The sequence below is a fragment of the Myodes glareolus genome, chromosome 18, assembly GCF_982192425.1.
Source record: "Myodes glareolus chromosome 18, mMyoGla1.1, whole genome shotgun sequence".
Taxonomy (NCBI): Eukaryota; Metazoa; Chordata; class Mammalia; order Rodentia; family Cricetidae; genus Myodes; species Myodes glareolus.
In genome coordinates, this window is record NC_142043.1 from 3,601,869 (window position 1) to 3,618,441 (window position 16,573).

Genomic DNA, 16,573 nt, shown 5'->3' on the forward strand with positions numbered 1-16,573 from the left:
AATATACCTATTAAAGGAAGAATAACAAATAAAAGTTTTCTATATTATATTCATACAATTTGACTTCTTGTTCCTCATAGATATGTAGTGTAGGGATGTAGTTTCTCCATAGCAATCTCTTGACTCTCATAAACTGTACCTCTCACTAAATTTAGCAAAGTCACAAGTATATGAGTAATACCAGCTTTATAAAAGAATATTTTATGAGTATAATTTCTTGAATGTATACTCATCAACTATTCAATGTGTGTGTGTTTTGTAGTACCTGAGTAGTATAAAACTAAATAAATTGGCAGTTGTACAACATGGTTTTCATGGGGTGATTATTCAAATGGTGATATATTTTAAGACATTGTTTCTTTGTCTTTTTTCTTACATGAATTCCTTGAAAAAACAAATCAGCTACCTGACATTGCAGTACATACTTTTCCGAAAATTTAATAATCACCAATACACTTAAAACTTTTCTTCTCACATTGTTCCTTTTCATTAAATCATTCAAGGCACATTACATTTTCTTCAGAGGTACATTTGCATAAGAAATCACATGAAAATTACCTTTCTTGTTTTTGTCAATGTTCTTTAACATTATGGTCTTCACATTTGTAGCCTAAAATATAGTACCAGAAAAAACATGTTATATTACTTGGAATTATGCAAAGTTTAACTTACTACCTTTTATGACCCTTAAAGCCATGCCTGAAGAATTCACTGTTGTTTTCTGTCCTGCCCAGTCCTGCAGCTGTTCAGTCCCAAAGAAACACACAGTACCAAAGAAATGCAGAGACTCACATTACTTATAAACTGGTTGGCCTATTAGCTCAGGCTTCTTATTAATTAATTCTTACATCTTAGCCCATAATTCTTGTCTGTGTTAGCCACATGGCTTGGTACCTTTTATCAATGAGTCATTGTCATCTTTCTTCCTCTGTGACTGAGTGACAACTGAAGACTGAGACTTTCTTCTTCCCAGAATTCTCCTGTTCTTGTCACCCTGACTATACTTCCTACCTGTTCGTCCCACTTAATCCTCCTGCCTGGCTACTGACCAACCAGTGTTTTATTAAAACAATACAAGTGACAAATCTTTACAAAGTACAAGACCATTGTCCCACAGCAATTCACCACATTATTCCTCTTTCTCAAGAAACACTTATCCTCTTATTTTAAAAGTTGAAGGAAAACTAGCAGTGTTACCTACAGTATTGGGATTACTATAGGTTTCCAGCATCACATTGTAGAGACTCTTCTGGGAAGGATCCAGGAGAGTTTACTCTTCTTGACTGAGGTTAACATATACATCATCATAGATTCTAAAATATTCCATACCTGTGTACAATAGAAAGGTTTCTATAGGCAGCATAGAAAATGTATATTTCACTAAAAATATACTCATAAAGTTCTGGTGCTTATCACACTTACACCATGATACTGCCATTACAAAGTAATTACCAAATCCTTTCAGAAGGAAACTGAAGAAGAGGTTATCTCCTGCCATTTATGCACCATATGAATAAGATATAATCTTGCAAGAAAAATGCCTATTAACAAACACCGAGAGACAAACAGAAAGATGAACAATAGTGAGTATGTATCAGAGAAATGATTTTTAATAATTACTAACTATAAAAAAGATGGCAAGCTGGGTATATTGGCTCACGCCTTTAATTCCAGTACTAAGGAAGTAGGGGATTTCATGAGTTCAATGTCAACCTGATCTATGCAACGAATCCCAGAACAACCAGAAGTACATATTAAGACTTTGTCTCCCCTGCAAAAACCAAACAAGCAAAAACATAGAACTAACTCAGAGGTTTTTACTTAAGTTCCTACCAAGAGTTTGGCATTCATTCCAGTTCTGTACTGATTTTCTAGAAAAGTGAAAAACCCCAATCTAAACTCTAACATTAATATGTCACTAAAAGGGAATACATGTTTAAACAGTTACAAATGGACCAATGAAAATAATTAGCATTGTAAATGTTGATTATAAACAACATAAGGGAGAAGAGATGGCTCAGCAGTTAAGAGTTCTGCTGGTCTTGCATGTAGATGGGCTCAATTGTCAGTATGTACACTAGGGTTCATAACTATCCATTACTCCATGTTCAGTGGTTTTGAGGCCATTTTTTGACTATTGTGAGGAGCAGCCATACATGTGACACATATTCATGCACACATTCAAAATACTCCTATTTATTAAAAAAATCAAAACAAACAGGTAGGAAGAATGTCACACAACTGCAATCCAATGACTCAGAAGACTCAAGCAGTATTAATGTGATGAATACATGCTATCCTGGGAAACAAAATGATACCCTCTGCCAAATTTCAAAATTCAAGATGGAGGTGAAGTTTATCACATCAACATATTCTTGACACGCACAAAAATCTACATTCCAGGCCCATCAGCCAATTATATAAAAAGCAGCCAGGTATGTCGGCCCACCTTTAATCTTAGTACGTGGAAGATAGAGTTCAGTGGATCACTGAGTTCAAGACCATCCTGGTTTACAGTGCTGCTTTCAGTACATCCAGGGAGGGTGACACAGAGAAACCTTGTGTTCAAAAACAAAAACTGTAAAAGTCAAAACATGAAAAACATCAGTCTTCAAAAAAAGAAACCAAAAAATTCTGCCACCAAATACTCAAATGGTGTTTATGAGCAGCTAGTATCAGGCTTCTTGATGGTGGCATGAGCCTTGAGACTCCACAGAGTTGTGGCAACAAAAATGGCTCACTCCAATACCTCCACCATGTAGCTAGACTCTCAGAAAGCTAAGGAATGGGGTAGAACCAGCTGCCAAGGCTGCAGCATTAATCTTAGTCATACTGCTTAGCAGATTTAAGACTCATGTGCTCAGAAAGAGATGGAGAAAAAACAAAAGCAAACACAAAACTCTAAACTGTTACAGTATGTTTAAAAATATATGTAGGATGGGGAGACAAAAGAAAAAGCATAGAGAAAATTCTTTAAAAAATAGAGTAGATGGGTATGCAGAGTGTAGAGTGGTGCACACCTTTAATCCCAGTACATGGGAGGTAAAGGCAGGTGGATCTCTTTGAGTTTGAGGCCAGCCTGGTCTACAGAGTGAGTTCCAGGACAACCAAAGACACACAGAGAAACCCCGCCTTAAAAAAAAATTAAAACATAAAGTTAAAAAAGCTACATAAAGATGGAAAATACACTGCGAGTCTGGCTACTGTATGTTATTGTGTTGTTTTTAAGTTGTTTGGCTACTAAGGAAAGAGCAACAGCTGCTAAAAAACATTTGATTATAAATGATGCTGATTAATCCAATTTACATATTTTGAAAATGCCCTAACTTCAATATTAAAGTCAAAAGATATGTTACTTTGGAGAAGAGATTTTGCTTTTGTTTACACAGGAAAAGAGAGGCTATGGATTTATTCTTGGGTACGAAAAATAAGGTTTGATCTAGGAAGACCTCCTGAAAAATCTCTGATAGGACTGGATGGCCCAGATGATCAAACATTTCAGAGCACCTTTGTTGCAGTTTCCTCTGGGTTCTACTTCATGAACAGCTTTGAAACTGCTGGCAGAGATGATCCAGTCTCACAGAATGTTCCAATCAGGACTTGGTCACAATCCTAAATTTTCTTTGGGTCCCCATAAGATTACCAGTGCCCTCAATTAGGAGGAAGTAGCATAGAAAACTCTGCCCAAATTCCTAAAAAATGGATTATGGATGTATGTCTGTTTTTAGTGTGTTAGTTGCAAGTTGTTATGTATAATGGTCAGAAAAAAAAACTAATCTTCAAAACAAGATTCAGGGTCTTGTTTTGAAAAGAATAAAAGAGAGACTTCTGTGGAATAATTCTGTTATACACTATAAAGATTTGTCACCCATATAGGTTTAATAAATCACTGATTGGCCAGTAGTCAGGCAGGAAGCATAGGCAGGACAACCAGACTAGGAGAATTCTGGTAAGAGGAAAGACAGGGAATCAGTCATTAGCCAGATGCAAAGGAAACAAGATAAGAATGCTGCACTGAGAAAAGGTATCAAGTCACATGGATAAATATAGACAAGAATTATGCATTAAGTTGTAAGAACTAGTTAATAATAAACCTGAGCTAATAGACCAACCAGTTTATAATTAATATGTCTCTGGTTTTTTTGGGACTGAATGTCTGCAGAACTGGCAGAATAGAAACTTCTGTCTATACCTTCTGCTGGGATTACCTTTGAGTGCCTTACTGAAATTCCTTAGGTACTATATTCTAGTTTTGATTCAAAGCCTGTTGTTCTAGCTTACTGGTAGTCTGGACAACAGAGAACAGATCCTTGCTGTCTATACCTGGGGCACTGAGATGATCACCACACAGCCTCAACAAACTTTTGTCACCTTTTTTTTCCTTTAGATGCTTTGATTGTTTGTTTCTGCATTAAGTATTGCTAAAAATGTTCAAAAAATTGCTTTAATTCAAAAACTCTGTCCATGGTTCTCTAAATTTAAAGGTATGGGAATATGTAGTTAAAACCTTAAAAATAAACTATTACCTTTGAGAACTGAGTTCTCAAATGAATTCATATTGATGAATTTGTGACACAGAATTTGATAGATTGCTTAGACCCACAGCATAAAGTTGAGTAAATTGTAATTCAAATTCCTCCACAAACCTAGTCAGTACACTCAAACAGACAAGAAGACAAAAGATAAAAATAAAAAATAAAATTAATAGGGACAAAAGGTTCTAGGATGAGAAAGTAGCTTCACTTGTTGATTTAATTTTGCTTCATGATACTTCAGAGGACAAAGAAAAAGTTTTTAATTTTTGAAGATACAGTTTTAAAATCACCCAAAATGGTTCTGACTCTTTCGGTTGAGCCAAATGTCCCCCCACCGCACCTTATTACATACAGTCTTATTAGATGCTCCTAAAAGCCTTCAGGCCTTACTTTGAGGGAGCCAGAGGAGTCTAGGACCTCTGATGATGCTTTGTACAAAGGAAACTGACTGCTTTTTTCAGATTTTGACTCCATCAGGGAATTTCACAGCAGAGAAAACAAGGAGCATAGTTAAAATGTGGAGGCAGTGACTGTCCCAACTCAGGAGCTCCTTCTCAAGACACAAAAGCCTTTCTTGCCCTGGTTTCTAATACACATCACCTGACTGGTCTGCTGGCTGGAGATATGCCTCTGCCACTGCAGGCCTTGCTAGTGATCTGCACAGGACACACCAGCAGAGTGGGCAGGGCCAAAGTGCCTTGGGGGACCAGAAAGCACAAAGGCAAGACAACTTTATGTGACAAAGGATTGGGTGCTTTCCTCCTTCAAGTATGGCACTCTCAGCCCATTTTCTTTCTCTTTATGCCTTAATTCAGATCCCTTCTTTTTTATCTGCATAATTTTTTTAGTTTTATTTCTTTTGTTATTTTATATGTGTGAGTATTTTGTTTTCATGTATGTTTATGCACCATGTGTGTGCCTGGTGACATTGGCAGTCAGAAGAGATCATTGGATTCCATAGGACTAGAATTACAGATGGTCATAATCTGCTATGGGAGTGTAAGAAATCCAATTCTGGGTCTCTGAAAGAGGAACAAGTGTTCTTAATTATTGAGTCTACTCTATACCACCTTTATCATTTTTGATTTTTACATTCCTCCCTGTTTTCTTCTATTCTTCTTCTTAAAAATTAATTTTATTATCAAAGCAGTTCTAAATCGTCTTTTCCACCATTTTGCAATTGGTGATGTTGTATTTGCTACTGGTTTTACGAATTTGTCTGATTTGCTTTATCATTGTTACTGCTCTTTACAATCTTTTTTTCTCAACATATGTTCAACATTTCCAGTACATTAGAATCTTTCTCATTGAGCTATACCACAAGCTAGCTGAAAGAAATCTGATCTTACTGAGTTCACAAGTATACAACATGAAATCTTGTATACCAAAGATGCAGAACAGAATGAATTCATGTATTAATAACACTCTTGCTCAGTTCTCGGCCCCATTCTTGCTCACAATGAGGAAGTGCTGCAGCAGGAGCAACAGAAAAGGAGGATTACCAAAGGATGGAGTTGAGTGTATGCAACCCAGACTTCAGCTAAACCTGGCAGGTGCTGTAACAGACCCATGAGCAGATGGCAGAGTTGTGAAAGAAGACCTGGTCTTCCTACAGTTATGGTTTCTGTTTCTCAAAGAATTCTGCCATATCCCATAGTAGACTTTCAACTGGGCCTTCATGGAGTACAACTACCTGCAAGCAGAACAAGTAGTCCAAGGACTTCAGAGAGGCTAGATTCCGAGTCTCCTTGACCACGAAGGAGGCAATGGAGGCAGTACCAGCAGTACTGCATTCTCTCCTCTTCTCCCATCACACACTCATGTCACAGCTATGACAAATTAAAAGAAGAAATTTTTACCTGGGTTCATGGTTTTGGAAGTTCTAGTCAATCATGGTGAGTAGGGAACAGAGCAGAACAGTTCATGCCAAGGCAGAGAGGATCAGAGAGTGAGACAGGAAACACCCAGGGAAAATAGACCCTCAAGAACACTCCCTGGGAACCTACTCCCTACCTTCTAGGGTTTTTTTTTTCCCCAAGCAATATGAAATCCATTTTAAATTATAGGGCATATTTACAAGGTTCAGGGTTTGTAGGATTTTATTGTTTGTTTATTTTTTATTATTTGGTTGATGTGAGCCATGAGTTTTTTTGGGTGGAAATTTCTTCCCAAGTCTCCTCCCCTGGGAGTTGCCTCAGTCCACACTCCTCCAAGAAAGTCAGCCAAACAATGACCCCTCCCCAGAGATGCTTAAGACCACTCCCACATGGTATTTAAATTGTACAAAGACTGACTTCATGAGTAAATGCAATGATTTCAAATTCAGAAGCTAGACAAACAATAATTGAATTTCTGGCTTTTGAAAGTGCTAGTGCACAATGCAAAAGGGCAATTAGGCCACTAAAAGCAAGATTACCACCCTTGGAGGGATAGATCTGAGATACAACCAATGTTGAATTTCATAAACATGATGATGCTTGGATATGAGAGGCGATTTCCAGAGGTTTGAAGAAAAGTCAGAATGTCAAATTTCTCAATTGTAGTAAACAAAGTCATCTAAAAAGAGATTATATACAGGACATTTCTAGAAACAATGGTTTTTCTAAGTATTGTCCAAACAGAATATCCCTCCCTTCTGGATTATGCAGAAGGTCTGGTAAAGGCAGGCATTGGACTAATGAATGTAGATCAACAAGAGACTGTCAAGGTAACCCTTTGTTGCTGGGAAAGGCCTTGAGGGATCTGTTAGAGAACCCCATGTCAAATTTGGTTCAGTCATTTCCTATCACTGTTGAAAAAACTCCTCCCCAGAGCAACTAAAAGATTAGACTTGAAAAAGAGAGACCTTTTGATTAGAAGAGGTAATCAAACAGCATGACCATTCAATCTACACTAACTTATATGACTAACAAATTGTCAGGGATCAGCCTCGACAAAAATATTTCATGCCAGGGTAAGGGCATGGGGGTTAGAAATATAGTAAAGAGTATGAAGACACAAATGAAAATAATAGAATGGAGAAACATATAGGATAGTATGGGGAGGCAATTTTTCAGTGAGTGATGAAAATTTGTGTTTTATTTCCAACTGCTTAAAATACCCAGCCTCAAAAGGTAGGAATGAGACAAAAGACTGTATTAACATGATACAAGGAAATGAACATACCAACTGAAAGTCACAAGCTACATTCACAGTTAAACATTTTTTTTGCCAGAACAAAACAAGCCATGCTTACACCCTAGATCAAAACACTTGGTAGGCAAACCACTCCCTGGGTGGAATCCCAAGGGAACTGGAGTTAGTTCCTTAATCTTTTGTTTGAGGTAGGAGCAAACTACTTCCCTATTCCAGGAGGACAAGTTCTGGCAATTAGTCACACCTGTTGGCAATAACGTTGAGAGAACAGATTTCTCTGATTTACAAGTAGGTAGAACCTTTGTCTTAGGTAGAACAATGACTTTGAAGGAACTAGAAACAAATCCCTACTCTCTGACCTTTGGTCAGTGTGGAAATAGGTTTTTGGGGCCTCCATACCAAATGTTTCTCATCTGATCAGATATAACTTGCCAAAAAGGAGTTAGAGCTGGGGCAGGGTTTTCTTTTTGACTTTTCAGGAGAATAAAGGTATCCAGCTAAGGAGTCTGAAGACCACTGGACAAATGAGACATGTGAAGAGCAAGGAGCCACTTGTTCTTCCCGGGTCCAAAATAATCAAACAGAAACTATATTATTTAAAAACACTGCTTGGCCCATCAGTGCTAGCTTCTTATTGGCTAACTCTTACATATTAATTGAACACATTTCCAGTAATCTGTGTATTGACACGTGATTGTGGCTTACTGGTTAAAGTTCCCAGCGTCTGTCTCTGACAGGCTACATGGCTTCTCTCTGACTGTGTCCTTCTTTCTCCCAGCATTCAGCCCAGTTCTTCCCGACTAGCTCTGTTCTACCCTGCCCTGCTCTGCTATAGGCACAAAGCAGTTCTTTACTCATTAATGGTAATCACAGCATACAACGGGAAATCCCACATCAAAAAGACTGTCCAATCTTGCCAAGACTTGGTAAACTGGTTTTTAAAAGCTTCTTGCCTCTGAAAATGGTCTGTCATTTACTCTAGGCCTTAGCAAAAGTTGGTTTCTCCAACACTGAAAATGAGACTTTGGGTGATTGCCCAGGTAACCAGTCGTCTCCATCATTTTTAGAATGTTGGAAGTTGCTTACAATGTACTTCCTGTTTACTTTGGTAATATTATATCCTTCTGGATTCTTTGATGGAGTTGAAGAATAGATAGTTATAGTTATAGTTTTCTTTAGTCATAATAAAATAAATGTAATTCTTGCTTGATATCTGTTTTGTTAAATGTAATTTTAGTTTGCTAAAGTTAAAATCTTTTTTATTTAAACTGAAAAGGGAAATTGATGTGAGCAGGTGTGTTGCTGGCTACCTCTTGACCAGAAAGCAGCAGAGAATTGACTGATTATCTCATTGAGTGAAGCTTGAAAAAAACCTCAAAGCCAACCCCACAGTGACACACCTACTCCAACAAGGTCGTACCTCCTAATAGTGCCACTCTCTTTGGGGACCATTTTCTTTCAAACCACCACACAAAGTTAGCCACTTGGAAGAAACTGCCATAGCCTTGACTACTGACAGCATGTTATCCAAATTGGAAAATCAGGACACAAAAGAAAGACATTGCTGAACTTTGTCAAGACAAGATAGGACAGTCCTTCAAAATTCCTGCTTCACAGAAAAGCCTGCCAGATATTCTAAGCCTGTAGACCAAAGTTGGATTCCCCAATGTTGCAGGGGGCTGCTTGTTGGTTCCCAGCCACCCAGTTATCTTAGACCCAAAATAATCACACAGAACCTGTATTTTTTAAATCACTGCTTGACCCATTAGCTCTAGTTTCTTATTGGCTAACTCCTACATATTAATTTAACCCATCTCTATTAATCTGTGTTTGGCCACGTGGCTTACCAAATAAAGTTAAAGCACATCTATCTCCAGTGGCGGCTCCACGGAGTCTCTCTGACTCATCCTTTTTCTTATCATTCACTCTAGCTTTTCCCACCTAGTTCTGTTCTGCCCTTGTCATGGGCTCAAAGCAGTTCTTTATTCATTAACCAATAAAAGCAACACATAGACAGAAGGACCTCCCATACCATCCCAATATCGCATAGGAATTTTGGGTGATAGCCCAGGCAGCTAGCTGCTTCTGTTATTTATGCAGTTTTGTAACTTGCTTGCTCTGTGCTTCTTGTTTACACAGGTCATATTATATCCTTCTCAGATCTTTGATGGGGTTAGAGACTAGGTAGTTATAGTTACAGTTTTCCTTGTTACTAAATTCAGAAAAAAATACTCACAAAAGAGGGGTAAATTGTATAAGGTTGAGAGACATAAAACTTTAAGTTATTTATCTAAGAAAATATTTTTAGGTCTCAAAACCTATATTTAGGATGGTAATACTGGTTATGATAGAAAGTGGTTTGATCTTATTGAGATAGAATATATAATACAACACTTCAAATTTTCCAAATACATATGACTGGACATTGTAGATGTAATACCTGATTATTAGTCTTACTGTAAAAAGTTTTACTATATTAGAGTTAAAATCTTCCCTTTTTATTTAGGCAGTACCTGATAACTCTTCTAATTGTATAAGATTTACTGTATTAGAGTTAAAACCTTTCCTTTTTCTTTAGACTAAAGGGAGAAAATGTTGTGGGATATTGTGATTGTACTCTGACACTTCTGAGACTTGCCAATAAAGTTAAACCTTGGATTAAGTGGTGGAGCCAGTGACTAACTGATCACAATTGCCTTAGAGAAGCCAGCAATTTGAATAGAAATAATGCAAGAAAAAGGATGGGAACAAGAGTTCCAGCTTTCTCTTGCTTCTGGGATGAGGGGAGAGATGCGGTTCTTGTGGTGTCTCCAGCAAAAGAGCAAGGTGAGCTAATTGTTACTTAGCCTCTCTGAGCTAGCAGGTTTTCACTTCAGTCTTTCACTCCTGAGTCTTACTGATAAATAAAACAATAGACTTTTTCTTTTGGTTTTTCAAAAAAGGGTTTTGTAGGTCCTTCTGTTTATGTGTTGCTTTTATTGGTTAATCAATAAAGAAACTGCTTGGCCTGATAGGGCAGAACTTAGGTAGGCGGAGAAGACAGAACTGAATTTTGGAAGGAAGGAAATCAGAGAGCTGCCATGGAGATGCCAGGTCAGACAAGCTAAATCTTTTCTGGTAAGCCACGACCTCATGGTGAACACAAATTAGTAGAAACGAGTTAAATCAAGATGTGAGAGTTAGTCAATAGGAGGCTACAGCTAATGGCCAAGCAGTATTAATACAGTTTCTGTGTGTTTATTTCAGGTATAAGCCAGCTGGGTGGCCAGGACAAACAAAGGACCCCCTCTCCTTGTAACAGGGTTTCTCTGTGTAACAGCTTTGGCTGTCCTGAAACTTACTCTGTAGATGAGGTTGGCCTCAAACTTAAATTTAAACCTACACATATTTTCCAAAGCAGAGCTGGGGCCATGGAACCAGCAGCCTCAGCAGGCTATGGCCTGAGTGGCTGGAAGATACTGGCTGAGGAGCCATGGGGCCACAGACAATAATTAAATGTCAGCAAATTCATGAGTTCCTTCACTTTGAATGCATATTCTAAAGGGGGAACTCAATCTACTTGCTCGTCAAAGAATACTGTGTTTTTCAGTAGATTTTTTAACAAACTTGCTACCTTAAGTACCCATGCAGAGTTGTTTTGATGGAAACCACTTAATATCTTTTGTAGTAAAATTATCCAGTTATTTCTAAACTGAATTCAGCAATGCCTATCAAAGCCCACCTTATACCTAGCACGATCCATAGCCGCAAACCCTAACCCTAGCCTTATCCCAACAGTAAAACACTAACAGCTATACTATTCCTAGCAATACCAACCATAACTACATGCCTACCCCAACAAAATTACTATGTATAGTTTTCTCGAAGAAGTCCCTGAGCATGTTTTCTTTACCTGTGAGCACATTTTCTAAAGAGCAAACTCCAAGATCTTCCTCATCTAGGAGTACATGCTTTTTCCTTTGGCTTTAACAAGCAAGCATTCTGTAGCCATGTATGTAGAACAGTTTTAATACTAGCAATACATAATCTTTCACACCAAAACAGTCCCCTTAGTTCTAAACTGGATTTAGTCATCACTGTAGAACTAGAAGTATGATTTTCTCTATTAGACAAATGATCATATTTCCTGCACTTACATGTCTGTTTTCTGAAAAGGAAACTTAAAGTTCTTGCTCAACTAAGACTTAATCATTTTTCACTTCATTGTAACAGATCTTATATCCTTAAGCATACAGCATAGCTGTTTTGATGCATGCAACTCTCTAGCTATTGCAGGTAAACAAGGTACTTCTCTGCATACTGTACTCAGTAATCACAATACAACAAATCTATGGTTTTCCCTAGGCAGATCCTGAGCACAGTTCCTTAACTTGTGCCTGTGCATTCTAAAACAGAAAATCAAACTTCTTACTCTTAAAAGAATACTGAAGTTTCAGTATATTTTTAATAAACCTGCTACCTTAGACAAGTATGAAATTGTTTTGAAGAAAGTCATCTAATATCTTTTGTAGGAAAATGAGTCACTTCTTACTAAAAAGAATTAAGCATTGGTAGATGTAGAACTCTAGTGACTGCTCTGCTTCTCTGAGCCTTCAGCTTGCACCCCGATAGCTGACTCCAAGTTTTTATTATTAAGATCAATTAGAATTCGTGCTACATGTGTGTCTGATTTCTAAAATAGGAAACCCAAAGTTCTTGTTCTTCTTCACTTGGTTGTAACAGACCTGATTTTCTTAAGCACCAAGCAGGGCACTGTGGTTGCTTTAACCTGTTGGTCTTTATTCTTTTACTCTTTTGGGGGCCTGCCACCCAAATAAAAACAGAGAGGATTATTCTTACTTATGAATGTGCAGCCTTTGCTTAGCTTGTGTCTCGCCCATTTTTCTTAAGTCATCCCATCTACCCTTTGCCTCTGGGCTTCTATTCTACATACCTTTCTTTCCATGTAACTCTGTGGTTGACTGTGTAGATGGGTGGTTGGCCTCTGCTGTCCTCACACTTTCTTCTTGTTTCTTCTTTCTTTTTCTTCTCAGACTTCTCCTATTTATTCTCTCTTCCTGTCAATCCCGGATATTCTTTCCTGAAAAGCTATTGGCCATTCAGCTCTTTATTAGACCAATCAGGTGTTTTAGACAAGCAACATAAGACAAACATCACAAAGTTAAAAAAATGCAACATAAAAGAATGCAACACATCTTTGCACCATTAAAACAAGTGCTCCACAGCATAAAAAAAAAAACTTAATGCATCTTTAAATACTATTCCATACAGTGCATTTCACTCCCAACAACATTTAGTGAGTTTTATACAACAAAACTAAGGTTTTCTCTAATAGACACCTGAGCATAGTTCCTTCACTTGTGCACATGTTTTCTAAATAGGAAACTCAGATTTCTTGCTCTCCAAGGAATACTACAATTTTCAGTAGATTTTTTTTTAACAAACTTGCTACCTTAAGCAAGCATGTAGAGTTGTTTTGATGCAAATCACTAAATATCTCTCTTAGGAAAACAAGCCACTTCTTCCTAAACTTAATTCAGCAATGCCTATAGAATCCTAATCCTAACCCTACCCCTAACCCCAACAGTAGCATTAGCCTTAACACTAGCCCTAGTCTTATCCCTACAATAAAACACTAAAACTTATACTACCTCTAACAACACAAACCATAACTGTAACCCCAACCCAATAAAAATAATATGTATTATTTTCTCTAGTAAGCCACTGAGCATGTTTCCTTTGCCTGTGCAAGTGTTTTCTAAAGAGCAAACTCAAAGTTCTTTGTCACATAACAGTACGTTACCAAGGGGATCCTTGGTTCTCCATGCAGGCTTTCCTTAGGCTCCTAAGCAGAGCTCTTCTGATTGAAGCAATACAATATACTTTTCACACAATATAATAACGGTTTCCCCTCCCTAACATCCTTCGACACACTTTCTACCTCCTCATCCACCCAACCACCTCCCCAAAACAAATACCACATTTAAAAAAAAACAAAAAAAGAAAACAAAACAAAAACAAACAAACAAAAAAACCACCTACTGGGACTAGAGAGATGAACCATAGTAAAGAGCACTTGCTGTTCTTGTAAAGAACCCAAGTTCAGCTCCCAATAGCCACATGTTGGCTTACAACCATTAATAAATCCAGTTCCATGTGGACTGATGCCTTCTTCTGACTCTGCAGGCACCAGACATGTTGCACATACATACTTGCAAGCAAAGCGCCATCCCAATTAAATAAACACACAAACCCATGCATGTATAAATATATCTATATCATGTTGAGTAAGTACAATGAACACCACAGACGTGTATGAGGATAAAAAAACTAATACACAGAAGGCACGAGCATACCCTGGCACAGAGCACGCTCCTATCAGTACATTATGTATTTTTATGTTGCTGTGATAGAGTACATGACAGAAGCAACTTAAGGAGGAAAGATTTATTTCAGTGTACAGGTCAGAAGCTATTAGTTCATCACGGCAGGAAAGGTGTGGTGACAGACTGGGTCTGTGGCGGTGAGAGCACGCCGTAATTGCTTGTATGTGACACTGACCAGAAAGCACAGAGAGCTCAGGTCTGAAGCAGTACTGGACTGTCACTTACACAGCCATCCCCTGTCCTATTTCCTCCAGCTAGGCCCCACCTCCTAAGGCTTCACAACCTTTTAAAACAGCATTACCATGTAGAGACAAAGTGGTCAGGGTTGTGGGAGGATATTTCACAGTTAAATCAAAATAGGAGATCAGTGTGGTTGCTGAAATCTTTAATTCCCGTGCTCAGAAGGCAGAGGCAATAAGATCTCTATGAGTTTCAGGCCAACCAAATCTACATAGATAGTTCTAGGCCAGTCAAGACTACATAATGAGACCCTGTCTCAAAAACAAACAAACAAACAAAAAATGTCAGCATCAGTCCACATAATTCAACTAAATGTTTACATTCTTGGCACGAGGCTGAAAAATGCAACCATCTAAAATAAAAGTATAAAACAAGGATCCTGAGAACTAATAAGTAAGAGTTTGAAGGGATTTATATACATTTCTAAAGCACACAAATGAAACCCTTCCTGCAGCCTGTCTATCTACTGTACACTTGAGTAGGCTCTCCACAGCTTGCTACTGCTGACTGAAAGAAAGGACTAAGCCAATGTAAGTGAGGACCAAAACATAATTGCAAGATGCTTTGAAACTTTGTTGCAGTTTGGTTTTGCATATCTCTTAAAACTTTTGCTCACCAAGTATCTAACATATGTATTCTATTCAAAGGAATGTACATCACACTACCTGATAACTATTAAAGAATATTTTAAGATTTATTTTTACTCTTTTATTTATGTATATAGGTACACATTCTGAGTGCATTCTACATGCCATACAGAGGTATAGACAGGAGCCCATGAAAAGGGCATCAAATCTCCTGATCACATCCACATTTCTAAATGAATCTTTCTAAAAACAAACAAAAACACTTTAATGCTTGGCTATAGTGGCATAAACCCTTATAGTCCTAGCATTCTGGAGGCAGAACAGAAGCAGGTCGATGGATCTCTGTGAGTTCCAGGTCAGCCTGGTCTAGAGAGCTAGTTCCAGGACTGCCAAGGTGACACAAAGAGACTCTATCTAAAAGAAAAAAAGCAAAAAACCTTTTAAACCAAGAATGATGATGCATACCCATAATGTCAGGAAGCAGAAGCAGGAAGAAGCAGGAAGTTTGAAGTCGGCTCAGACTGTGTAGAAATTCTGCGTCAACGGGGTTAGCCCATTTATTGATTGTCAAATAAAGGCAGAATTTTTTAATGCTTTATTTTATTTTTTAGTAAAGAGATGAGCATAGTATGCACACCACTAATCTAGCACTCGGAGGGAAGAGACAGGAAAATCAGAAATTAAAGGCCATTTTGAGTTGTGGTACACACTTTTAATCCCAACACTCAGAAGGCAGAGGCAGGTAGATCTGTAGCCAGGTTAGGCTAGAGTGTACTCCAAGACAGTCATGGGTACATAGAAAGACTTCTCTACATGAGGAGTTAGAGGTCATCCTGGACTACACAAAAATCTGTCTCAAAAACAAACCAAACCAAAAACAACTAAAGAAAAGAGTCATGATACATGATGGCAAAGGACTATAATCCCAACATTTAGCAAGCTAGAATAGGCATGCAGCGCACTGAGAGTCAACTTGGGCTACAGGGCTACATAATCAAGATGCGGCCTCAAAATAAAAAGACTAAAGAGGGGCATTCTGAACTGTCTTTGATGCAGAATTCTGCCTGACTCTAGGACCTACCTTTTCTTGCTCAAATAAATTGTGTTAAATGTTGGGTGTGAGAGATGGCAGGTTTGGTGACATCTGCTTGGAAGATGAAGGCAGGAGAACCACAAATTCAAAGCCAGACTCACTTATGTTGAAGTCCTGCCTCAAAAACCCAAGAGCTAGGAGTGAGTCAAATAGAACCCAAACTCATTTCTACCAAGGAGAAGTTCCTGAGGAAAGACAAAGCTTGTCTCTGTGCCAGTGGCAGACTAGGCAGCTCACACTGACAAATCGTGGGCCTAGAAGCTGGAATACTTTCATTTCTGCCCCCCAATTCACAGATAAAGGAACTGAAGCATGGAGCAGTAATGAAGCATTTTACACAGCACAATAGTTTAGTTAGGATGTAGTTCAATGGTAGAGGGCCTACCCAGTTTGTATGAGACCCTAGGCTCAATCACTAATATTAGAAAAGGAAATAATCAAAACAATAGCTGCAAATGTAAACTAGCCATAGAGTGCTTATCTAGCATATACAAAGCCCTGAGACTAATATAAAGTTAATCACTATTAAAAAGAAGTCAGATAAGCCCTTGTCCCTATAGTAGCCAGTTCTTGATTCTAACTTGGCTTAAACAGCAA

The 16,573-nt window shown here is 38.1% G+C and overlaps 1 protein-coding gene and 1 long non-coding RNA gene across 4 annotated transcripts in view; one reads left to right on the plus strand and one right to left on the minus strand.

Annotated features, from left to right (window-relative positions):
• Positions 1 to 16,573, minus strand: part of LOC125414717 (uncharacterized) — a 38,179-nt gene that overhangs the window by 19,627 nt on the left and 1,979 nt on the right. For all 3 annotated transcript variants that reach the window (XR_007236360.3, XR_014998239.2, XR_015735418.1), the window contains exons 2-3: positions 12,604 to 12,758; positions 559 to 610 (exon numbers count right to left, since the gene is read on the minus strand). This is a non-coding gene — a long non-coding RNA (uncharacterized LOC125414717). The remainder of the gene's footprint in view (positions 1 to 558; positions 611 to 12,603; positions 12,759 to 16,573) is intronic.
• Positions 1 to 16,573, plus strand: part of Sgo1 (shugoshin 1) — a 50,479-nt gene that overhangs the window by 14,838 nt on the left and 19,068 nt on the right. The gene's annotated exons all lie outside the window — the stretch shown is intronic.